At 41.9% G+C, this 26,905-nt stretch overlaps 1 protein-coding gene across 2 annotated transcripts in view; it reads left to right on the top strand.

Moving 5' to 3' along the window:
- Positions 1–26,905, top strand: part of slc10a7 (solute carrier family 10 member 7) — a 320,006-nt gene that overhangs the window by 279,581 nt on the left and 13,520 nt on the right. The gene's annotated exons all lie outside the window — the stretch shown is intronic.

Below are 26,905 nucleotides of genomic sequence, written 5' to 3'. Positions count from 1 at the left end.
TCCAAGGAGTTTTATGCCCCCTCCAACCTATAAACCCACTGGCAGGGTAATGTAAAATTGTGCCGTTCATGTTGACCCTAAAACATCTAACCTGCAATATATTCCTGACCCAATTTACTTTTCCAACCTTGCTATCATTAAATCTATTTACCTCGGTTCACGTTTTCATAGCCTGAATCATTGTCCATTGTTTGCCCCAAATCCAGTCCCTGGCTCTATCTGCACTTATTAATCATATTTTTGCAGAAAACCTTTTAATTTATTACTTCGCGATTTAATCAGAACTAATTATGAAGATGCTGTACGACAAAACTGATAATCAAATCACTCAAATTTGTTCAATGGTTTTGTCTGCCATTCACAAGAAGAATAAAAAAGCAGAATATTGCTTAAACGGAGAATGACTGCAGAACCCTAAGGTGCAGAGGGACCTGGGTGTTCTCGTGTATAGGTCACAAAAGTTAGTAAGCAAGTACAGCACATAATCAAGAAGGCTAATAGAATGCTATCCTTTATTACAAGAGGTTTGAACATAAAAGTAAGGATGTTATGCTTCAGTTATACAGGGCATTGGTGATTCCACATCTTGAATACTTTGTGCAGTTTTGGTCTCATTTAAGGAAGGATGTAAATGCATTGGAGGCGGTTCAGACGAGGTTTACTACATTGATACCTGGAAAAGCAGGTTGTCTTATGAGGATAGGTTGGACAGGCTGGGCTTGTTTCCACTGGAATTTAGAAAAGTGATTAAAGTGTATAAGACCCTGAATGGTCTTGACAAGGTGGTCGTGGAAAAGATGCTTCCTCTTGGAGTGAGTCCAAAACTAGGGGGCCCTGTTTAAAAATTAGGGGTTTCCCTTATTGATCAGAGATGAGAATTTATTTCTCTTAGAGGGCTGTGCAATTTTGGATCTCTCTCCCTCAGAAGGTGGTGGAGGTGGGGTCACTGAATATCTTTAAGGCAGAGGTAGATAGATTCTTGTTGGGCAAGGGAATCAAAGCTTATCAGGCGTAGATGGGAATGTGGAATTCAAAGCATAAGCAGATCAGCCATGACCTTATTGAATGGCGGAGTAGGTTCAAGGAGCAGAATGACCTACCTCTGCTCCTATTTCGTATGTTCGTATGTATGTTCATATTTTCCTTCATTCAAGGATTAAATTGTCAATTTGCAGAGGATGATTAAAATATGACAAAGTATTTAGTAAGTGTTTCCATTTGGTCCTACAAAAAAGAAGGATACCTGAAAGGAGGTACTACTGAAGCGTTGAGAGTGAGGCGAGTGATATGAAGGTTAAAAGGAAAATGTTTGATAAATTAGTTAGGCTAAAAGAAGACAAAGCACCAGTACCCAACAGGATACCTCCAATGATTTTGGGAGAGACGAGGGAGGTAATTCATAAAGTCCTAGAGTATATATTTTAGGGCTGCTTTGAGTGTGAATGAATGTTGGAAGAATGGAATAAAGTCAATCTAGTATCCATTTTTAAATAGAGACAACTCATCTGGCAAATTGCAAGCCTTTTAGCTTACCATCAGCGATGGGGAACATTTTAAACACTTTAATGAAGGATAAAGTTGCCATACATCTAGATAAAGAGAAGATAGAAGTGAACAACAATAATTTCAAAAGGAGTTATCATGCTTGACAAACCTCATTGAATTCTAAGAGGAGATAGCAGACTTGCTAGATGAAAAATGTGTACATGGACTTAAGCCTTTGACAGTGTTCCACACAAGAATTTGCTGGAGAAAATTAAGTAGTTTGATATCAGGGAAAGGATAGAAAATTGGATTAAAAATTGGTTGGAAAGAGGAAAAGAAAGTCGAAGCTCAGGGCAGTTTGTTGGAATTGTTGAAAGTGGGAGTGTATGTTCCATGGGATTCAGTCCAGAGCTACTTATGTTCACTGTGCAAAACCTGTGATTTAGCATTTGTAGGTGATACCAAATTAGATAGTGTAGTTAAATCGTTAGAAGAGGAATTGAAACTGCAAAGGGATATGGATAAGATGGCGACGTGGCAGATGGCATTCAGTGTCAGTAAATGTGATGTAATTTGAGACATGTCTTGAGAGGAATATGTGATTTTGGAGCAATTCTTCCCAAAGCTTTGCACCACTGGGGACATGATTGTAATGCGATTACGTACTCCTTGTAGTTCATCATGTTCCATATGATCCTGTGGAGGGGTAGTCGACAAGGAGGATTGGTTGAGCCAAATGACTAGTTTCCGTGTTGTAATTTCAATGTAAGAAGTGAGCTATTCTCTGGTTTCAAATTGTATCTTCAACTCCATACTCACCTCTATTAAATCCCCCCAGAGAGAAGATGAGTAGTTTACATTGTTGCTATTACAGAATTGGACCCTAGAGAGATAATTGATGATCAGATTTGCATATTGTCTACACAACATGTAACACAGGTGTGGATGAATGAAGATGCCACTTTTATGAAGATGTTTCAAAATTATTAGGACAATTATTGTGAAAAAATGATTAGATTAGACACAGATTCCTGTGGGGTTAATGATATCTCACTGTCACTTATTCAATCACATCACAATCATTTCTTGTAATATGTGATAGATTTTGCAATATCTGATCTGTCTTCACATCAAACCGATTAAAAGGATGGAGGTTCCTTTAGCAAAAGCAATAAAGCCTAGCAAAATAAATTACAAATCTCAATACAGGTATTGGTTTATCAAGAGATATTTATGGATAGGCAATAATGGTCATTTCTTACCAGTTATGGATCAATGCATGACTGAACCATATAGTGTTCTTTATACATTGTGGCTTTCAATGCAACCACTGACTGGTCCATTAGATTGTTTTGAAATTGATATTAATGGATTGCTTCTCAAGTTTGAAAATATTAAACATTAATTTTAAAGCAAAATCAACATTTTGTTGAAGCAGCATGATAAATTGTAAGTTACAGAGTTTCACAGTTATATTCTTGAATTGTTTGTGACCTTCTTATTGATCAGGTCAATAGGTAACATGCAATGGAAAGCAACCATTTATTTCGTAAGTGGGGGAGGATCTTACAACTGATCTCACATTTTACCAGTATTCTGAGTGTAATGTTTATCATGTAAACTTGAATTCAGTTAATTCATAGGAATTGCTATGTTTTTTAACAAAATTATGTTGCCAGAACATAAAGTGTGATATGACAAGGGGGCCATTTGACCCATTAAATTTAGTCTTTCTACAAATTTCAATCTACCTGGCTTATTTAATTTTGAGGATAAATTCTGCATAATTTCTCCTGACACTCAAAGGCATTTGGGATTAGATTCAGAACATTAATTTGTCACTACATCACAGCTCAGATCCTTCCTCACAAGTGGCATCACACCATAATGGCATAGCTGTAATTTTAAGATCATGTCCTTTGTTTGGGACTCCCCCATCAGAGGAAGTAGTTTCTCTCCATGTACTCTATCGAATTCTTTAATCATCTTCAACATGTCAATAAAGTCGCTCCTTAATTTTCTAAACTCAAGATGTTATAAGCTTTGAATATACAACCTGTCCTTAGCATTGACGCTTCCAGCACAATAAGAAATTTGGTAATTCTATACTGCACCCACTCCAAGACCAACATTTCCTACCTGAGGTGCAGTGCCCAGAACTGATTGCAGTATTCCAGATGCAATCTAACCGTAGGTTTATATAACTGTAATGTAACTTTCACACCATTGTCTTCAGTCTCCTTGCAATAAAGACTTAAATCTGTTAAGCTTTATAATTATTTTTTGTATCTCTCCGCTAGCTTTTAGTGATTTATGTGCATGAACCCTTAAATCTCTGCTCCTCAACAGTCCTTGGAGTCTTACAATTTAGAAAACACTGTGACTTATCTTAGTTGGGTCCAAAGTGGGTGACCTCACACTTCCCCACAATGAACTCCATCAGCCACAGTTTTGCCCACTCATTTAATCTAACAATGCCCTTGGCTGGCCTCCCACATTCTACCCTCTGTAAACTTGAAGTCATCTTGAACTCTGCTGCCTGTGCCTTAACTTACACCATCTCCTGTTCACTTATCACCCCGACCTTCAGCGACTCCCGGTCATGCAAAGTTTGGGTTTAAAATTCTCTTCCATGTGGAAGAGAACATCTTGTGGAACATCTTCGGTCTGTCTGCAAGCATGACCCAAACCTTCCTGTCGCTTGCCATTTAAACACACCATCCTGCTCTCATACCCACATGTCCGTCCTTGGCCTGCTGCAATGTTCCAGTGAAGCTCAACGCAAACTGGAGGAACAGCACCTCATCTTCCGGTTAAGGAGTTCAACAACTTCAGATCAAGAACTCTCTCATCCATCCTCACCCCTTTTTGATCCCCTTTTTTCTAATAATTATTACATTTTTTTTATATATCTTTTTCTTGTCCCACCTATTTCTATTATTATTTTAAAAATTTATTTCCATCCAATGTTTTATTTCCACCTTTTAGCCTATTCTGATCCCCTCCCCCCCACTAGGGCTGTCTGTCACTTGCTCGTCCTGCTTTCTACCCTTAATGTCACCATTAACACATCCTTTAGCTAATATCATCACCGTCAACACCCCTTTGACCTTTTGGTTATGACATCTTTGGCAACCTCTCCTTTGCCTCCACCTATCACTGGCCCTCTATCCAGCTTCACCTGTCCAACCCCCCTTAAACAGCTTATATTTCACTTCATTTATATTTCTCTTTAGTTCTGATGAAGAGTCATACAGACTCAAAACGTTAACTCTGTCTTTCCACAGATGCTGTCAGATCTCTGAGTTCTTCCTGCAATTTTTGTTTTTGTTGCATATTACTTTGTCCAACAAAGCCAGAATTAACATCAGTGGGCACCCATTTCTAAATTTAAAGTAATGCAACCTCTTCAGAACCAATTCCAAACAGGTGCAGTGCAATCACCATATTTACATTAAACTCAAATGTGACCGAAAAGCAGCTTGTGCACAAGTTTCCAGTCCCCTTTCATTTGCCACATGCACTGGGACATCTTTTAAGCCAATATTATTGAATTATTGCTTTGCTAGGATTTGTATTGAATTAATAAATCTTATCAGATTTTGGTTCATTGTTCCTAACCTAATAGTGTTTTGGACTATGATGGTATTCAAGATTATGTAACAAACAGTGTGTTTTGAGAAATGTCCATCTGTATTAATGTTATTCCTGAACATTGAAGCAGTAATAAGAGCAAAAAAATTTCAATTGTAGTTTACATAATTCTGAAAATGATCCACCACCCAACCCAGCAATAATGATATAATTTAAATAAACTATCAAATGAATACACTTCTGCAAATAACTTCGGAAAGCAAGCTGTGTCATCTGATGCACCATACCATCTAGGAAATTCCAAGCTTTGATTTGTAGTCCACAAATTTAGCCAAACTCAACCTATGCAGCAGTAATAGATCCTCAATGATCCTGAGATCAAGAAGAAAAACAGTTGATCACGATCCTTGTACCTAATTGCAATAGCTGCTGGAAAGTATGTGCATATGTGCTTGTGTTATATAAGAATAGATCAGAATCAGATGTGATGCTCTTCCCAAATTGATACACTTTATTTAGGCTCATATTTGTAATATGGCCACAGTAAAATGGACTTTGGCTACTGAGGAACTGTATGTAGTATGAATAATCAGCATTGGAACCGAAGGCAAGAAAATTCTGGGGAAAATCACTAGTCACTTAGGAACTGCTGATAATTTTTGAGACTTCTAAATATCCAACAAAAATGATAAATTGCATTTCAGTGTTGGTAATCAACCCATTTGTACCAAAGATAAATTGCTATTTCCTCTTTGCTTGCAATTAGCCGGATTGGTACATGCCACATGCTGGAAAATATTGGTCTAGATTTTGCAGTTGTAATGATGGTGAAATTGTCAGCATCACCATCATTACTATGTAAAACTTGCAGCAACTTATTGTCCACACGTGCAGATATGCACAGAAATCTGGAAATTTCTGTCGGAGATACCCCTCTTCCACTCATCACAGATGAAATGATTGCAAATTATCACATTTGCTGTGAACTTGGGCTAACTGGCCACTTGTTTAACATTAAAAAGGACAACAAAGGGAGGGGGAGGATCTAGTTGTTGTGGTCCTCGTCGGGACAAATAACATAGGTAAGACTAGGAAAGAGGACCTGTTTTGGGATTATCAGGAACTAGGAACTAAATTAAAGAACAGGTCCTCAAGGGTTATAATCTCCAGATTACTACCCGAGCCACATGCAAGTTGGCATAGGGACGCGAAAATAAGGGAAGTAAACACATGGCTAAAGGAGTGGTGCAGGAAAGAGGGGTTCCAGTTCGTGGGGCACTGGCATCAGTATTGGAACAGAAGGGATCTGTACCATTGGGACGGTCTCCACCTGAATCAGTCTGGGACCAATGTTCTAGCGAAAAGGGTAAATAGGGTGGTCAACAGGACTTTAAACTAGAAATGGGGGGGGTTGGAGGGAGGGAGAGGGAAGGGTAAAACTCCAAGAAATATGACTAATGGGAAACAAAGCAGCAGGTTAGCATGTGGGGGGCTGGATTCAACTTCATGGAAAATTATGAAAAAACTGAAAAGAATGGAGAGCCCAGGAGAGGTTATTAACGTCTCCAGAGCATAAAATAGGACAGAGTGTTTGGAAAGGGCTAGGAATCTAACTTCAAGCATATCAGATAAAGGGACAACAATGAGAAAGGGCACGGGAAATACAGGACTGAAGGTGTTGTATCTAAATGCGTGCAGTATACGAAATAAGGTAAATGAGCTTGTGGCACAGCTTGAAATTGGTAGGTATGATGTGGTGGGCATCACGGAGACATGGCTGCAAGGGGATCAGGTCTGGGAGCTGAACGTCCTATTGAAAAGATAGGCAGGTTGGCAGAGGGGATGGGGTTGCTTCGTTAGTAAGAAATGAAATTAAATCGATAGCAAGAAATGACATTGGGTCAGATGATGTAGAATCTGTGTGGGTAGAGTTGAGGAACCGCAAAGGTAAAAAAACCATAATGGGAGTTATGTACAGGCATCCGAACAGTAGTCAGGATGTGGGGCACAAGATACACCAGGAGTTAGAAAAGGCGTGTAAGAAAGGCAAGGTTGCAGCGATCATGGGGCATTTCAATATGCAGGTAGACTGGGAAAATCAGGTTGGCAGTGGATCCCAAGAAAAGGAATTTGTGGAATGTCTATGAGATGGCTTTTCGGAGCAGCTTGTGGTGGAGCCCACTAGGGAACAGGCAATTCTAGATTTAGTGATGTGTAATGAGGCAGATTTGATAAGGGAGCTTAAGGTGAAGGAACCCTTTGGAGGAAGTGACCATAATATGATAGAATTTACCCTGCAATTTGAGAGGAAAAAGCTGGAATCAGATGTAACGGTATTACAGTTGAATAAAGGCAACTACAGAGGCATGAGGGAGGAGCTGGCCAGAATTGACTGGGAGATGAGCCTAGCCGGAAAGACAGTGGAACAGCAATGGCAGGAGTTTCTGGGAGTAATTTGGGAGACACAGCAAAAATTCATCCCTAGGAAGAAGAAGCATACTAAAGGGAGGCCAAGGCAACCATGGCTGACAAGGGAAGGCAGGGACGGCATAAAAGCTAAAGGGAAAGCATACAATGCGGCAAAGAGCAGTGGGAAATCAGGGGATTGGGAAGCCTACAAAGACCAACAGAGGGCAACTAAAAACGAAATAGGAGGGAGAAGATTAAATATGAGGGTAAACTAGCCAGTAATATAAAAGAAGATTGCAAGAGTTTTTTTAGATATATAACGGGTAAGAGAGAGGCAAAAGTGGACATTGGGCCACTGGAAAATGACGCTTTTGGCACAGATTGAAATTGGTAGGTATGATGTGGTGGGCATCATGGAGACATGGCTGCAAGGGGATCAGGTCTGGGAACAAAACGTCCTATTGGATATGTTGCTGAGGCTTTATAAGGCTCTGGTCAGACCACATTTAGAATATTGTGAGCAATTTTGGGCCCCATATCTCAGGAAGGATGTGCTGGCCCTGGAGAGGGTCCAGAGGAGGTTCACGAGAACGATCCCAGGAATGAAAGGCTTAACATATGAGGAACGTTTGAGGACTCTGGGTCTGTACTCGATGGAGTTTAGAAGGATGAGGAGGGATCTGATTGAAACTTATATAATACTGAAAGGCCTGGATAGAGTGGACGTGGGGAAGATGTTTCCATTAGTAGGAGAGACTAGGACCCAAGGGCACAGGCTCAGAGTAAAGGGAAGACCTTTTAGAACAGAGATGAGGCGAAATTTCTTTAGCCAGAGAATGGTGAATTTATGGAATTCATTGCCACAGAGGCCAGGTCATTGAGTGTATTTAAGATGGAGATAGATAGGTTCTTGATTGATAGGGGGATCAAAGGTTACAGGGAGAAGGCAGGAGAATGGGGTTGAGAAACTTATCAGCCATTATTGAATGGCGGAGCAGACTTGATGGGCCAAATGGCCCAATTTCTGCTCCTATGTCTTATGGCCTATTGGTCTTAAATGTTACGCCGTGTCTTTGGAGATACAAGGTGCAAGTCTTGCTGCCATTTAAAACTTATGCATATTTAATGAAACCAGGATTCAGCCAGAAGGAAATTTTTATATGGAAGAAAATTGCACAAAAAGATTCAGATCTCTAACTTTTTTCAATTTTTTTCTCACAATTAGATGCCTGTGAATAAATAAGGACAAAATGCCTTTTCCACTTCTGGCTCCAGTGTTATCTGCTTTGTATGTCATGGAAATTTTATGCAGGAACAACGAAGAGTAAGGCACCGTGCCACAGTCTGATCAGGAGAAATGTTTACTCAACCCAGAGAGTGTACAGGGAGAGGCTGACTTTTGAGATGATGTTGGAGGAATTATGTATGAGGAGACTATGCTATAATAAATAGTCAATAGGCCACCTCTGTGATATGTTAAAGGAAGACCTTCAGTTGCATTCTAAGTCCTGTACTGCCTTATCAGTAAGAACAGTACTCAAATTTCATGTATGGAGGTCATTTCAGTCAGACACCCCATAGGCATATGCAATTTGACCCAGAGTGCTGCGAGAGCCTGCGCTCAACTTACCACGGATACCATACTGCTTCGGAGTTCATCAACTTTGAGGTGTCTCAGCGCAGCAAAGGGAAAGGCTGATGAAACCCATATCCCATTGAAGGTATTAAATGATACATCTGTCATGTGCATCAACAGGAAGGGGTTTCACCCATTAAATTCTTTTGTGATGCCCAACTACTGATCCTGAAATTCAGTGTAGATCACTAGGGAAGGGCTGATTATGCCTTTGTCCTCCAGCACTCAGACCTACATGACACTCTAATAGGGTGAATCAAGGATCTGGATGGATAGTAGGCATCAGAGGCTACTCACTGAAGCCGTGGCCAATGACAGCCTACAATAGGACCAATAGAGAAGCACAGGAAATATATGATGATGTACACATGCCAAATGGAGAGGACAGTCAGGGTGCTAAAATTTTGCTTCTTGAGACTGGACAGGTCAGATTGGACTTTGCAGTACTCACTTCTCAAAGTTGGGCGGATTGCGGTGATCAGTTGTACATTGCACAACTTTGCCATGCGGGTAAGGCTACCCTTAACCTGATAGGCGAGATTCCAGTGGAAATGGATTTGAGGGACCTTAATACAGATGTCTCTGTTTCATATTACACATGCAGACAGGGTAGCTGAAGAACAAATGGTCGCTTGTGCATTTGGGTAGTGATGAGAGTAACAAGATGCCCCTTCCACTTCCCCTTGGAAAGCACACAAAAAAATAGATTCCAAGTGAAAAAGTGAACTTTTATTGAAGCAGCAAATACTCACTGCAAGACTTTTGAGGAAGCAATTGCTATACTTTTTACATAAGCATTGATGTGCTAAGTAAAAACTTCAAATAAAACTTTAGCAACCAGCTATTTTGCACTTTGTAGACAGTTGTAACAAAATGGTCAATGTTGATAAATTTTAAACAGTTTAAAATTATTTCAGGCTAGGACTTCAGTACAACAGCAACAAAATAAATAACACAAACATGAGAAGATAAGAAATAAGAGCCAGAGTAGGCCAATTGACCCTATGAGCCTGCTCCACCATTCAACAAGATCATGGTTGATCTTCTACTTCAACTTTCCGCACTACTCCTATATATCCTTTAATTCCCTTAGTACCCAAAAATCTACTAACCTCTGACTTGAATACTGACCATCCACAGCACTTTGAGGTAGAGAATTCTAAAGATTCCCAACCTTTTGAGTGAAGAATAAGTTTCGCCTCATGTAGTTGTAAATGGCTGTCCTTTTATTCTGAGACTGTGACCCTGTGTTCTGGATTCCCTAGCCTGAGGAAACATTTTCTAAGCGTCTACCCTGTCAAACCCTTTAAGAATTTTATAAATTTCAATAAGATCACCCCTCATTCTTCTAAACTCGAGGGAATATAGGCCTAGTCTACTCAATCTCTTTTCATAGCACAATCTCCTCATCCTAGGAACCTTTGTTGCACTCCCAATAGGGCAAGTATATCCATCCTTAAGTAAGGAAAAAATAACTTCACATAGGTGTGGCCTCACCAATGCCCTGTATATTAGTAGCAAGACCTCTTTACTCTTATATGGCACTAGTTCAAAGAAGAGCAGGGAGGTTATCCCCATGTCCTGGTTAATATTTTCCCCTTAATCAACATCACAATAACAGATTATCTGGTCATTATCACATTGCTGTTTGTGGGAGTTTGCGGTGCACAAGTTGGCTGCTGGGTTCCCGACACCAAGGCTGAGTTAGACATATTTTTGATTGACGAGAGAGTCAAGGGTTATGGGGGATGGGCAAGAAAGTGCTGTTCAGGCCACAGTCAGATCAACCATGATCTATTGAATGGCGGAATAGGCTGAATAGCCTTCTGACCCTGTTTCTTATGTTGTAATGACAACTGTGAGTACACTTTAAAATTTCTTCATCGGCTGTTAAGCACTCCGGGACATCTGGTAGTCGTGAAAGACGTGATAAAAATGCAAGTCTTACTTTCTTTCTATTATACTCCAATTCCTTTCTAACAAAAGCAAATGTACCATGTGGTTTCCTAATTGCTTGCTGTACCTGCATGTTAACTTTCTGTGGTTCATGTACAAGGACACCCAGGTCCTTCTGAATGCACACGTTTAGTCAAAAACATTCTGTTCTTTTTTCCCACTGAAGTGGATAGCTTCATACTTTGCCACATTTGTGAACTTGCCATGTTCTTACCCACTCACCATGCCTGTTTACAGTAAATTCTCACTTAATATTGTAGCGGTGAGGTGAGAATGACTGAAAGTGAGAGTGACTGTCCTTGACATCAAGGCCACATTTGACTGAGTGTAGCATCAAGGAGCACTGGCAAAACTGAAGTCATTGGAAATCAGGGGTAAACTCTCTGCTGGTTGGAGTCATACCTAGCACAAAGGAAGATGGTTGTGGCTGTTGGAGGTCAGTCATCTCAGATCCAGGACATCACTGCAGGAGTTCCTCAGGGTAGTGCCTTAGGCCAACTGTCTTCAGCTGCTTTGTCAGTGACCTTCCTTCCATCATAAGGCCAGATGGGGATGTTCACGGATGATTGCACAATGTTCCACACCATTGGCAACTCCTCAGATACTGAAGCAGTCCATGTCCAAATGCAGCAAGACCTGAACAATATTCAGGCTTGGGCTGACAAGTGACAAGTTATATTCGTGCCACACAAGTGCCAGGCAATGACCATCTCCAACAAGAGAGAATCTAACCATCGCTACTTGACATTCAATGACATTATCATTGCTGAATCCGCCACTATCAACATCCTGGGGGCTACCATTGACCAGAAACTGAACTGGACTAGCCATATAAAAACTGTGGCTGTAAGAGTAGGTCAGAGGCTAGGAATCCTGCAGCGAGTAACTCACCTCCTGACTCCTCAAAGTCTGTCCTCCATCTACAAGGCACAAGTGAGGAATGTGATGGAATACTTTCCCCTTGCCTGGATAAGTACGGCTCCAACTACACTCAAGAAGCTTGGCACCATCCAGGACAAAGCCACCCACTTGATTGGCACCACATCCACAAACATTCATTCCCTCCACCACCAGCGCATAGTGGCAGCAGTGTGTACCATCTACAAGATGCACTGCAGAAACTCACTAAGGCTCCTTAGACAACACCTTCCAAACCCACGACCACTGCCATCTAGGTCAAGGGCAGCAGATACATGGGAACACCACCACCTGGAAGTTGCCCTCCAAGTCACTCACCATCCTGACTTGGAAATATATCGCCGTTCCTTCACTGTCGTTGGGTCAAAACCCTGAAAGTCACTTCCTAACAGCACTGTTGTTATAACTACACCATAGGGACTGCGGCAGTTCAAGAAGCTAGCTCACCACCACCTTCTCAAGGGCAATTAGGGATGGGCAATAAATGCTGGCCTAGCCAGTGAAGCCCACATCCCTTGAATGAATAAAAAAAAAATTCCTGAAAAAGTCAACTTTAGATGAAACAACATTAAGCGAATCAGTTTATTCATAACCAATGTAAAAGCCCTAGTTAGCTTCTGTAAGACCTTTCTCATCCGAAAAAATTAAAACATTATACCCTGTAAGTTGAAATACTTTACATTGCTTAATTCCTATATTCATAAATGAAATAACTTTTAAAATAAGATTAATTTTAAAATATAAAAGAAGTATGCTAACTCTTTCAACTAATTTCTAGCGCACGCATCTCCCGCTCTCTGAACCTCCGGCTCACTGCTTCTCCCTCTTGCTGGCTCTCCCGCTGACCGACTCTCCCAGTCGCTTCCAACTTCCTTCATGCCAAACCTCCCTCTCGTCAAACCTCCCACTCACCACTTCCCTCTCCCAAACCCTCATTGTGAGCAAGGGCTCATGAGATGAGTGGCCAGAGGCATGAAGAGCAGCTTCAAGTTGCAGGGGTTGCAGAGGTAAGCCACAAGCTGGAGAGGCAGAGAGAGGGAGGGTGAGCAGAGTGAAGGTTAACAGCGACTGGGAGGTTGGCGAGAGGGACAGTTGGAAAGAGGAAAAGTCAGTGGTGAGAGGGAGGGTCAGTGAGAGAGAAGTTCCATGTTGAGAGAGAAGGTCAGCAAGGTGGGAGATCAGCTGGAAGGAAGGTCAGCAGTGACCAGGAGGGTCAGAAAGGGGGAGACGCTGCTCCGAAGTAGAGCCAAACATCAGACTCAGTGCAAAATGACATTACAATGAAATGCCCGATACTAAATGCAACTATTAACCGATGGGCGTTAAAGTAGAACAACTTTAAGCGAGGCAACTTAAAACAGGGACTTATTGTATATCCTTCTGCAGTCTCTTTGCATCTTCCTCGCTGCTTGCTTTTCCACCTAACTTTTTATCACCAGCAAACTTGGATATGTTAAATTCAGTCCTTCATCTAAGTTATTAATATAGATTGTAAATAGCTAGGCCCAAGTACTGATCCTTGTGCTACCCTGTTAGTTACAGCCTGTCAACCCTAAAGATGTCTTGATTATTCCCACCATCTTGTTTTCTGTCCATTAACCAGCCTCAATCCATGCTAATATATTACTCCAATCCTGAGTCCTAATTTTGTGTAATAACGTCTTGTGTAACACCTTATCCAATGCTTTTTGAAAATCCAAATACACAACATCCACTTATTCATACAACTGGCCTCTTCCTCAAAAGCCTCTTAAAATATTTGTCAAGCACAATTTCCCTATCATAATCCCTAACATCTGCATTGTCTCTGCTCAATCATATTATGATTTTCTAACTCTATTACCATTTCACTAATAAATTCTAGTGCAGACTTTCTTGGGGATCCACGACACATGGCTGGTCTTGCAGTGTTTTTTCCATGCTTTGCTCTCTCTGGGTTCCTGCTTACCACTCCCCCTACCCCGCCACCCACTGGGCTTCTGCTTCATCACCACAAATCGCACGCCCCTCCACGGGCTCCTACAAAGGACACACAAACTCTGCGACAAAAAGCCAGCATGCCCATATCAGCAATATCTGTATATAACAATCTGCTTTCTTAAAAGCATCATTGAAACATTTTATGTGGAGCACCTTAATATACTAGGTATTGTGTGGTATTATAATTTAGGTGTGGATTGGCGGGGGCTGTTTGTGATTAGAAAAGGGGTCCTTCTATCAAGAAAGTATGAGAATTATTTCTAACATTTTGCTTCCTACTGAAGTTAGGCTAGCTGGGCCTATAGTTACCCGTTTTCTCTTTTCCTCCTTTCTTAAATAGCGGAGTTATGTTTGCTACCTTCCAATCCTTGGGAACTATTCTAGAACCTAAGGAATTCTGAAAGATCAAAAGCAATGCATCCACCATCTCTGCAGTAACTGCTTTTAAAACCCTAGAATGCAGTCATATCTTGGGGAATTTGTCACCATTTAGTCCCATTAATTTCCCCAGTATTATTTGTTTATTTATACTGATTTCTTTAAGTTCCTCATTCTTGCTAGACCATTGGTTCCCCATTATTTCTGGAATTTTGTGTGCTTTCTACCACAAAGCATTTGTTTACTGTCTCTGCCATTTCCTTATTCTCCATTATAATTTCACCCGTCCCAGGGCCCACATTTACTTTCATTAATCTCTTCTTACTTACATACCTGTAGAACTGTTTCCAACCTGTATTTCTATCTCTTGCTAGTTTCTTTCCTTATCAATTTCTATTTTTTCTTTCCTTTTCAATTTCTTGGTCCTTCTTTGTTGAGTTCTAAATCCCTCCCAATCTTCAGATTTAGTACTCTTTTTGGCAACATTATAAACCTGTTCCTTTGATATATCTTTAACTTATCTTGTTCATCACATTTAGACCACCTTTTCTCTGGATTTCCTCTGCCTCATGAATTTATATTCGTTGTAAATTATGTAATAATTCTTTAAATGCGAACAATTGCTTTTCTACCATCATATTTGTAATGTAGTTTCCCAATCCACCTTAAATTACTTGCCCCTCAGACCTGCATAATTTGTTTTGTTTAGATTTGAGACCCTACTTTTGCTCTTAAATAAATCCTTCTCAAATTTAATGGTCACTCTTCCCTGGAGGCCTCTTTACAACAAGGTTAACTAACCCCTTCTCTTTTCACAATACTAGATCCAAACTAGCCTGTTCCCTAGTTGGTTTCTTGACATGCTAATCAAGGAAACTATAACAACAACAATTTATATTTATATGGCACCTTTAACAAGACAAGGCGTCCCAAAGCACTTCACAGGAGTATTATGAAACAAAATATTACACCAAGCTATGTAAGGAGATATTAAGTCAGATGACCAACAGTTTGGACAAAGAGGTTGCATTGAAGGAGTTTTAAGGAAGAAAGCAAGATAGAAAGATGGTGAAGGGAGGGAATTCCAGAGCTTGGGTCCCAGGTAACTGAAGGTGCAGTCACTACTGGTGGAGCAATTATAATTGGGAATGTGCAAGAGCACAGAATAAGAGAAATGCAGATATCTCATAAGTTAGAGAGGTTGAAAAAGAATACAGAAATAGGGAGGAATTGGAAAGCAGGGATGAGAATTTTAAAATCAAGATGTTGCTTGACTTGGAGCTAATGTGGGTCAGCGAGCGCATGGGTGATAGGTGAATGGCAGGACTTGGTGCGAGTTAAGACGCGTGCAACATATTTTTGGATAACTTCAAGTTTATGGAGGTAGAATGTGGGAGACCAGCCAGGTGTGCACTAGAATAACCAAGTCTAGCAATAACAAAGGCATGAAAGAAGGTTTCAGCTGCAGACAAGCTATGTACAAAGTTGGGTGATGTTACTAAGTTGCAAGTAATAGTCCTAGTGATGGATATAGTTAGAAACTTAACTCCACCAAATGACATCAAGGTTGCCAATAGACTGATTTAGTTGCAAACTGTTGCCAGGGAGAGAGGAATGGAGTCAGTTGCTAAGTTTGGGACGAGGACCAAAAATAATGGCTTCAGTCTTTTGGATATTTAATTGGAGCAAATTTCTGCTCATCCAGTGCTGGATGTCAGATAAGCAGTCTGATAATTTAGCAACAGCGGAGGAGTATACTATTTTGTATACATTCCATGAACTCATCCTCCACACTATAACTGCAATTTTACTTTGTCCAGTCTATATGAAGATTAAAGTCCCCTCCATCCCCACCTGCACCCCCCACCCCCTCCACCCCATAATTACTGTACTAACCTGAGTTTATGGGCTTCTAATTTCCTTATTTATATATACTCATCTCTACCTTACAACTACTGCTAGGGATCCATAAAAATTGCTTTTTGCACCTTGCTGTTTCTTAGCTCTACCCAAACTGATTTTGCTTCTTGATTTTCTGTTAAGATTATTTCTGCTATCTTTACCCCATCCTTTCTTATCAGGGTTACCCCTTCTCCTTCTCCATTTTGCCTATTTCTTCTAAAAGTTAAGTATCTGGGAATGTTTAGTTCCCAAATTTTGTCATTTTGCAACCACATCTCCATAACGGCTAATAGATGAAACCTGTTAAATTCTATCAGTGTTATTAATTCTCTAATTATTGTGAATGTTTCACTCATTCGGGTACCTTTGATACTTTCACTGTCCCTTTCTGACCCACTTTACTTATTTTTACCCAAAACGTTGCTCTGCTCTGGAGCTTTGATATTTCCCTGCTTGCTTTTGATTTTATCCTTTCCTGAATCCTCCTCCCCCTCCCTTTATTGATAAACAATGATAACATAAATATAATTTTCAATAAATAACACACCATCAACGTTTCAAGAATAGCAAACATATTTAAAAAAGGACAACTCCCTTACACCTCGTGCCTGAGGGTTGCTGTGATAAAGCTATCAGGAAAAGGAGGTAGACTCTACAAGAGGTGGCACCTGCTTTTCCCTTTGCCCTTCCCTACAACATCTGAGGCTTGTTCACCATCAGCAGGGAACTTAGAGCTGGGTGCTGATGCTCTAAGGTGACATAGTGATAAGTTGCATATGTTGGAGGCACAACTGCTAGCTTATGGGCCTTCGCTGCATCTGCACTGGGAGCCAGCAAAGGATTTTTTTCTAATTCTTTCACGGGATCTGGATGTCACTGGCAATGACAGCATTTGTTGCACTTCCCTAATTGCCCTTGAAAAGATGGTGTTGAGCCTCCTCCTTGAATTGCTGCAGTCCATGTGGTGTAAGTATACCCATAGTACTGTTAGGAAGGGTGTTCCAGGACTCTGACCCAACAACAGAGAAGGAACGGCAATATAGTTCCAAGACAGATGGTGAGTGACTTGGAGGGGAACTTGCAGTTCATGGTGTTCCTATGCATCTGCTGCCCTTGTCCGTCTAGGTGGCAGAGGTCGCAGATTTGGAAGGTGTTGTTGAAAGAGCCTTGGTGCGTTGCAGCAGTGCATCTTGTAGATGGTACACACTGCTGCCACTGTGTGTCGGTGGTGGGGGGAATGAATGGTTAAGGTGCTGGATGGGGCGGCAATCAAGTGGGCTGCTTTGTTCTGGATGGTGTCAAGCTTCTTGAGTGTTGTTGGAGCTGCACCCATCCAGGAAAGTGGGGAGTATTCCATCACACTCCTGACTTGTGCACTGTAGATGGTGGGCAGGCTTTGGGGAGTCAGGAAGTGAGTTAACTGCTGCAGAATTCTTAGTCTATGACCTGCCCTTGTGGCCACAGTATTTATATAGCTAGTCCAGTCTAGTTTCTGGTCAATAGTGACAATGAAGGAACGACAATACAGTTCTAAGTCAGGATGCTGAGTGGAACTTACAGGTGGTGGTGTTCCCATGTATCTCCACCCTTGTCCTTCTAGATGGTAGCGGTCGTGAGTTTGGAAGGTGGTGTCTAAGAAGCCTTGATGTGTTCCTGTAGTGCATTTTGTAGATGGTACACACTGCTACCACTGTACGTCAGTGGTGAAGGGAGTGAATGTTTGTGGATGGGGTGCCAATCAAGTGGGCTGCCTTGTCCTGGATGGCGTCAAGTTTCTTGAGTGTTATCGAAGCTACAGTCATCCAGGTTAGTGGAGACTATTCAATCACACTCCTAACTTGTGCTTTGTAGATGGTGGACAGGCTTTGATGGATCAGGAGGTGAGTTACTCACTGCAGGGTCCCTGCTCTGACCTGCGCTTTCCGCCACAGTATTCATATGGCTAGTCCAGTTCAGTTTCTGGTCAATGGTAACCTCCCCAGAATGTTGATAGTGGTGGACTCAGCAATGATAATGCCTTTGAATGTCAAGGGGCGATGGTTAGATTCTCTCTCGTTGGGGATGGTCATTACCTGGCACTTGTGTGGTGCGAATGTTACTTGTCACTTGTCAGACCAAGCCTGGATATTGTCAAAGTCTTGCTGCATTTGAACATGGACTGCTTCAGTATCTGAGGAGTCACAAATGGTGCTGAACATTGTGCAATCATCAGCGAACATCCCCACTTCTGACCTTATGATGGAAGGAAGGTCATTGATGAAGCAGCTGAAGATGGTTAGGCCCGAGGACATTACCCTGAAGAACTCCTGCAGTGATGTCCTGGAGCTGAGATGACTGACCCAACAACCACAACCATCTTCCTTTGTGCTAGGTATGACTCCAGCAAGCGGAGAGTTTTCACACTGATTCCCATTGACTCCAGTTTTGCTGGGGCCCCTTGATGCCACACTCGGTCAAATGCTGCCTTGATGTCAAGGGCAGTCGCTGTCACCTCACCTTGGGAGTTCAGCTCTTTTGTCCATATTTGAACCAAGGCTGTAATGAGGCCAGGAGCTCAGTGACCCTGGTGGAACCCAAACTGGGCATTAGTGAACAGGTTATTGCTAAGCAAGTGCCACTTGATAGCATTGTTGATGACCCCTTCCATTACTTTACTGATTATCAAGAGTAGACTGATGGGGTGGTAACTGGATGGGTTGGATTTGCCCCGCTTTCTGTGTACAGGACATACCTGGGTAGATGCCAGTGTTATAGCTGTCCTGGAACAGCTTGGCTAGGGGCGCAGCAAGTTCTGGAGCACAAGTCTTCAGCACTATTGCCGGAATATTGTCTGGGCCCATAGCCTTTGCAGTATCCAATGCCTTCAGCTGTTTCTTGATATCACGTGGAGTGAATCAAATTGGCTGAAGACTGGCATCTGTGATGTTGGGGACTCCGGGGGAGGCCAAGATGGATTATCCACTTGGCACTTCTGGCTGAAGATTGTAGCAAATGCTTCAGCCTCATCTTTTGCACTGATGTGCTGGGCTCTTCCATCATTGAGGATGGGGATATTTGTGGGGCCTCCTCCTTCAGTGAGTTGTTTAATTGTCCACCACCATTCATGACTGAATGTGGCAAGACTGTTGAGCTTAGACCTGATTCATTGACTGTGGGATCGCTTAGCTCTGTCTATCACTTGCTGCTTATGCTTATGCAAGTAGTTCTGTGTTATAGCTTCATCAGGATGACACCTCATTTTTAGGTATGCCTGATGCTGCTTCTGGCATCCCCTCCTGCTCTCTTCATTGAACCAGGGCTGATCCTCTGTCTTGATGGTAATGGTAGAGTGGGGGACATGCCAGGCCATGAGGTTACAGATTGTGTTTGAGTACAATTCTGCTACTGCTGATGGTCCACAGCACCTCATGGATGCCCAGTCTTGAGCTGCTAGATCTGTTTGAAATTTATCCCATTTAGCATGGTGGTAGTGCCACACAACAGGGTGGAGGGAATCCTCAATGTGAAAGCGGGGCTTCGTCTCCACAAGGACTATGCAGTGGTCACTCCTAATGACACTGTTATGGACAGATGCATCTGCAGCAGGCAGGTTGGTGAGAATGGGGTCAAGTATGTTTTTCCCTGTTATTGATTCCCTGCCACAGACCCAGTCTAGCAGCTATGTCACTTAGGACTCAGCCACCTCAGTCAGTAGTAGTGCTACTGAGCCACACTTGGTAATGGACATTGAAGTCCCCCACCCAGGGTACATTCTGTGCCCTTGCCGCCCTAAGTGCTCCCTGCACGTGGTGTTCAACATGGAGGAGCGCTGATTCATCAGCTGAGTGAGGGCAGTACGTGGTAATCAGCAGGAAGTTTCCTTGCCCATGTTTGACCTGACGCCTTGAGACATCATGGTGTCCAGAGTCAATGTTGAGGATTCCCAGGGCAACTCCCTCCCAACTGTATACCACTGTGCCACCACCTCTGTCGTGTCTGCCCTGTTGGTGGGATAGTACATACCCAGGGATGGTGATGGTGGTATCTGGGACATTATCTGTAAGGTATGATTTCCTGAGTATGACAATGTCAAGCTATTGCTTGACTAGTCTGTGAGACAGCTCTCCCAATTTTGGCACAAGTCCCCAGATGTTAGTAAGGAGGATTTTGCGGGGTCAACAGGACTGAGTTTGCCGTTGTCGTTTCCAGTGCCTAGGTTGATGCTGAGTGGTCTGTCCAGTTTCATTCCTTTTAGACTTTTTAGCGGTTTTGATACAGCTGAGTAGCTTGCTAGGCTGTTTCGGAGTGCACTTAAGAGTCAACCACATTGCTGTGGGTCTGGAGTTACATGTAGGCCAGACCAGGTAAGGAAGGCAGATTTCCTTCCCTGAAGGACATTAGTGAACAATCGACAATAGTTTAATGGTCATCAGACTTTTAATTCCAGATACTTATTAAATTCAATTCCACCATCTGCCATGATGGGATTCATACATAGGTCCCCAAAGCGTTACCCTGGGTCTCTGGACTACTCGTCCAATGACAACACCACTGAACCAATTCCTCCCTCCTGATATCACATGGAGTGAATCGAATTGGCTGAAGGTGTTGGGGACCTCAAGTGGAGGCCAAAATGGATTATCCACTCGGCACTTCTGGCTGAGGGTGGATGCAAATGCCTCAACCTTGTCTTTTGCACTGATGTGCTGGGCTCCCCCGGTATTATCGAATCCTTGATTCGAGTATGATATCTACTCAGGGTCACAAGTTTCTGCCATGGGACTTCATGCACTGAGCAGGCCAATTTTTGACTATGGATCTTTGGGCTTATGGAGCAGGAAAACCCACTAGCTAGTGGGATCTGAAGCGCAGGATTTTCTCCCTTTTCTTTCCTTTTCTGGCGTCATTGTGCCTCATCATTAAGACCTTGGACTTGAAGCATGATGCAGCTTGATGGACAAGTTGTCACTTTTCTGAGCAATTGGTGGCAATCTCCTGCCAATCATTAAGGCCAATGCTGCTGCACTTCAAGGAGAGCTTTAGTGTGCCTTTGAAGCATTTTCTTTGTTCTCCCCTGGAATATTGGCCAAAGGAGTGTAGAGAGAACAGAACCCAATAGTTTGGGCTAACTTTGATCCCACAGTTCTGGAATTGAGTTAGATGTGTGGAGATTTTCTAGATAGGCTGAGTTAGGCAGATTCACAACCTTGAATATAATCAATGGCCCAGCCTCTATTGCAGTCTGAGCTAGAGAATTCCAAAGATAAACAACCCTCTGAGGGAAGAAATTTCCATCATATGTGGAAGATGCCATTTGTATTGGCTTTTGCCACCCCATTTTTTCCAATGGTTCCACTCCAGACTTCAGAGTGTTAGCCAATCCTGGCATTCAAGTCCCCAGGAAGGATGACTTTTTCTTCTTTTGAGATGGCAGTGAGGACTTCATCAAGCTCAGAATAGAACTTTTCCTCAACATCTGCATCGGAGTGTAGAGTTGGGTCATGAACACTGATGGCAATGGCATATTGGTTTTGGCTAAACAGTAGGTGAAGCATCATGAGTCTTTCATTTACACACCTGGGGAGTTCTGGTAGTGCATCCAAGATCTATTCTGGATGGCAAAACCAACACTGTGGACTCAAGGGTTACTATCAGCCTTTCCTTTCCTGTAAAATGTGAGTCCACTTGTTTGTTCCTTCAGCTGACCCTCTCCAGAAAAGCAGTCTTGACAGCTCAAGTGGCACAAATGCAAGTTTTCTTTTCAGCCAGTCACTCATGAGGTTATCCATGAGTGTTCTAACATTCCAAGCTACAAAATTCAAAGTTTTCTTTCTTTGATTACAAAGCTGATGATCCTGCTATGTACAGTTCCCCAGCCAGGAGAAAGTGGGACAGCGTATTTTTAGAGCACCTTTTCCAACCCTTCCCTATTTGGGGTGAGCAGAATGTATCCTGAAGAGGATTGCTCAGTCACAGGCTGGTGACCAAGAACGCCTGTATCCTAACACAGGTGTCCAAGAACCTCCATGCATCTATCACTTGTGCACAGTTTCTTGACTAGCGGCTCCCAGTTTCATAGCCCTGTCTCTGTCACCAATCCTCCATTGCCACAGGACTTGGCAAATGAACCCTGGTAGAAGCCTGCACCTGACTTCATTTAACATGGGGACCTTAGGGTGGCATCATTGTCCATACAATCTTGACAGGTTGGTGGTCCAATTTCGGTAATGTGTCAAACCATGCTGACCAAGGCCACCTTGCCTGTTCTCCTGTTGAGGACTTTTTGGACTGCGCTTTGTCTGGTACCTACCCCCAACTTTGCCACTACACGCAGCCTAACCAGGAGCAAGGAGCTCCTAATGACATTGCTCAAGGGATCATCCCTTCAAGGGATGCACAAGGCTGTCCACCACATCAAGGTGGCGATTCACAGAGCAACCCAAAAGTGATGCTAACATTGCATACTATTTGTCCACTAGAGATTAGGATCACACCTAACATTTTTAAAAATACATTATAAAAGTTAATGCATTGATTACCAGCATTCCCAAGAACTGAATCTACTTAGCATTGATTCTGCAAAGTTAAGACAAGCTGCTCCTCTCTGTGCCAATCAATCAGAGCAGATTTCTAACCTTTTCCTGACTTGGAAATATATCGCCATTCCCTCACTGTTGCTGGGTCAAAATCCTGGAACTCCCTTCCAAACAGCACTGTGGGTGTACCTACATGACATGGACTGCAGTGAAGGCAGCTCACCATCACCTTCTCAAGGGCAACGAGGATTGGGCAATAAATACTAGCCCAGCCAACGAAGCCCAAATCCCATGAATGAATTTTTTAAAATGCTATCATGGCATGCATGATTGGAACAGCAAATGAAAATGCATCCATAGCTTGAGTAAGAACACATGCTGCACCTTTCCAAGCATCATAAACTATATGCTCCTTTGCATTATTCATAAAGTATTTTCCAACTTCTATTATTTCCACCTAACTCCTTGGGCAGGATTTTCCCCCTGTCGGGGGTGAAGTTGAATGGCGGGTGTGCACAGGTGCATCTCTGATAAGCGCCCCCAATTGGGGGCGTGGCGTCATTTTACGTGGGTGGGCTAATTAAGGCCCACCCAGCGCGACGTCTGGCCGGAAGCACTATGTGCTCCCTGTGCGGGGAGGGGGTTGGGGGGTGGGGGGGGGGGGTGCGGTAGAGATCCCTAAATCGAGAGTGCGCTCTTTCACGCATGTGCACGAAAGAGCGCACTCATCTCCCTGAAGCTAAGTGCTGCCTCAGGGAGATCAGCTGTTCTGTGACAAATATTAAAAATAGAATAAAGAGAAAATTCTGACATGTCCCCTCATGTGACACTGTCACATGGGTTGGGACATGTCCATAATTTTTACAAAAACTTTAATAAAAATGTTTCAAACCGACATGAAACCTCATCCAGCCAATGGATGAAGTTTCATGCTTTTTCTAATTCCCGCTGGGGCTCCTGGCCTGCCCACCAACCTAAAGGCTGGACGGGCAGGTCCATTAATTAACTAAATGACTCTGTCAATGGCCTCAATTAGCCGTTGACAGGTTGATGGGCACACAGCTGATTTTGCTATGTCCCTGAACTCACTGCGCGTCATTTTATGCGTCGGCGAGTGGGTCCCCCCTCCCTCACCGACGGGAAAATCCTGCCCCTAATTTGACTAGTTAATTCTATTATTTGACTAAATCACATGGCTCAGGTATTAATTATATGGTCAATTTTTGTAAATAAGTTGCACTCATTTAACCGTTTATCTGAATGACCCCTGTTTACATTACAATTTTGCATTCCATGGATATTAAAAGGATTCCAATTGACTGTACTTTTCTTGCAGCAATTATGTTTTTGCACCCAGCAGCAAAGTGGAAGCATTCGCTGCTGATTTCATAGAAAGCTGCCCACAAAGATTTAGTGATCAATGTGACATGGATTTTACGCTTCCTGATGTTAATTTCATTCTGGCTTCCAACCATAACATAGCTAAGCATCTAGCTAAAGTAATATATCAAGCAGGGTAGACAGCAAATCACATTGGAGACTTCTCACGGGTAACAAGCTAGGAAATAAAAAGCACTAATTATCTTTCACTTTTTAATCATTTTACAGAGAGTGAAATAAAGATTAGAACATGCACATGGGAATAAGGTATTCGCTGATATATCATAAATTTTAAGAAGAGTTAATCTTAATCTATGGAATTTTTAAAAATTGACATTCCATAAATATACTATTAGTTTTTCAGGGCTGGAGAGGTGATTCAAAAGTAATTATAACTTAGCAAGCCATTAAAATCACAATTGCATCTTATTCAACAAAGCATAACATTTTTAAAGGTTTTTACAGCAAAACTAATAACGTAAAAAGTGAAAGTTCACATCAATTCAAATGATTTCTAAGATTTCTATCTGAAGATTTCAACAGCACACTTTGTGGAGTAATGAGTCACTGGCAGCAACTCCTGGATTTCTGCGCATGTGCAGACACCAGACGTTTCTGTCAATTTCAGAGTATTGAAGGCAAATGCTGACAGGTTCACCATCATAACATCCACAAAATTCCAGTCATTCTACTTTTATCCTGATTTAATTCAGTTCATACTTCAAACAGTGTTAAATTATCAGTTTGCATGCTATTTACAGTATGTTATTTAAATCGACCTTGCTAGTTCTATTTTCAATAGATTCCACAATTCTTTAGTCATTTTTAAATCAGTTTCCCATATTTGAGACATTTTACCCCAAAGCAAGATTATAGCAATTATTGCTGTATCATTTACAGTAAAAAGGGATAAATTGGTAGATATGCAGGTGTAGAGTAATGGGCATAAATGTTAACAGCAAGGAGTAGAAAAATAAACTCCCGCTGTGTGCTTACTTTGTCATCCCACAGAATGTTACATTCAGGCAAAAGATTGCTAACGGATGTCCTTTGAAAGTGCTCCTTATGGAATATCCTGCATTGTCAGCTTCTGTTCAGTGACTTTTGGAAGAGTGAACCATGCATGACATAGAAATATTACACGTCGTGCATTAGTGATTTCCCAAGTGTTTGCATTGAGTAGTAATGTGCTGAGAAAGTGCTCTATATCAGTCCACACACGGTACTTGTCCGATGGTAAAAATGCTCTTGCTAGAAATTACATTAGCAATGAAAAATCCATTTAAAGTACATACCTTCCACCTGCTTTACAGACAGTGTATTGTATTTCAGAAACATTTGATTAATTTTTTATAAACATTTGCAGGGTGGCAGCTCAGTGGCCTTGTAAATGCATAGATAGTGCACTATCTTACTTGGCCATATGTCATCATGAAAGCTCATTGAGGCTCCGTCAAAAGAAGTGCCACAGTATCAGACTTCTGACATGTTAAAGTATATTCATTACTGTTGAAATCTGATCACCAAAAGTCTTCAACTTGTGTACTATCTTGAAGCTCCCTTTAGCATGCAACTGTAAGCTCTGTAATTTTCACTGATTGATTGAAACATGGTACTTGCATTGTTTTATGATTATGTTATGTTTTGATATGATTTGTTTTCCTGTACACTTGCAATGTCATTTATGCTACTTGATGCCCATGCCTTGAATCTAACTTGCCATTCATTCAGTGGACCTAAGCATACAATGAGGGATGAAAGTTAGTAAATCCAGTGATAAACCACAAGCAAGGAGTATACACATGCTGTATTTCAAAATATATAACTTTATAACTTAAAAATGGAAGTTGGCACTTCACTGTTTGCAAATTGTATTTTATCCTTTAAATTAAATTAAATATTTTTGTAAGTCTTTGCAGTAAATCAATAGTGTTACATACTTTTTAACTGTTACTAAAAATTTTCTAGTATCAGAGACCATTGCTTTACCTGCGGTATTCTCCAAAAAGGTCATTGCCTTCAAAAGATCACCCATAAAGTCTCAAAGCTGCTTGTAGAAGCTGTGAAATTGTTAATAAAAACTTTGGGGTAGATTTTCAAGTGACCACTTACATCAGTTGCTGAGTGAGCAACACAAGCCCAATAGAAGTAGTCTGAGGCTAGCACCATTTATATGGTTGGATTTTATTAGCATTCCATCAGCGGGCTGGTAACCGTTTTGGACCCGTCAATCGGCGGGTCAGGGTATCTAGTGGCTTCCGCACAGATCTCAGCTGGTTCAGATAAGTTAAAGGGAAGGGAAGCAATCCCAGGGGAGAGCTTGAAGGTTCAGTCAAAGGAGGGGAGAGGGCAATTTTTCTGGGACCAGGAGGGGCGTTAATACTGCTCTTTCATAAGCCCTCTTAAAAAACTTATTTTGAACAGCCTGCAGCAGCTCACTTAAGGACTGTTACTTAGATTGCTCAATATCAACCACCAATGGGTAGAACTTGTGCAAAACACCCTGTCCGATTGGTACTTTAATGTTGCATTAGGATCTTGCTGTCTTCATACAGCCTCATTTTACAAGGACTAGTGAGGCTGCTGCCTGTTTCTGGCCAGCACCTGGGCCACTAACTTCAAAGCTGCATTTAATTGACAAGATGGATATCAATGGGAAAACGTGGTAGGCACTATGCTGCAATTTTGATTGCATTGCCATCATTTTCCTCTCAAGTAGGGGGATGAAAATTGCCTCCCTCATTTTCACATA

This window comes from Carcharodon carcharias, chromosome 1 (assembly GCF_017639515.1).
Source record: "Carcharodon carcharias isolate sCarCar2 chromosome 1, sCarCar2.pri, whole genome shotgun sequence".
In the NCBI taxonomy this organism is placed as follows: domain Eukaryota; kingdom Metazoa; phylum Chordata; class Chondrichthyes; order Lamniformes; family Lamnidae; genus Carcharodon; species Carcharodon carcharias.
This window is presented reverse-complemented; position numbering and strand designations above follow the sequence as displayed.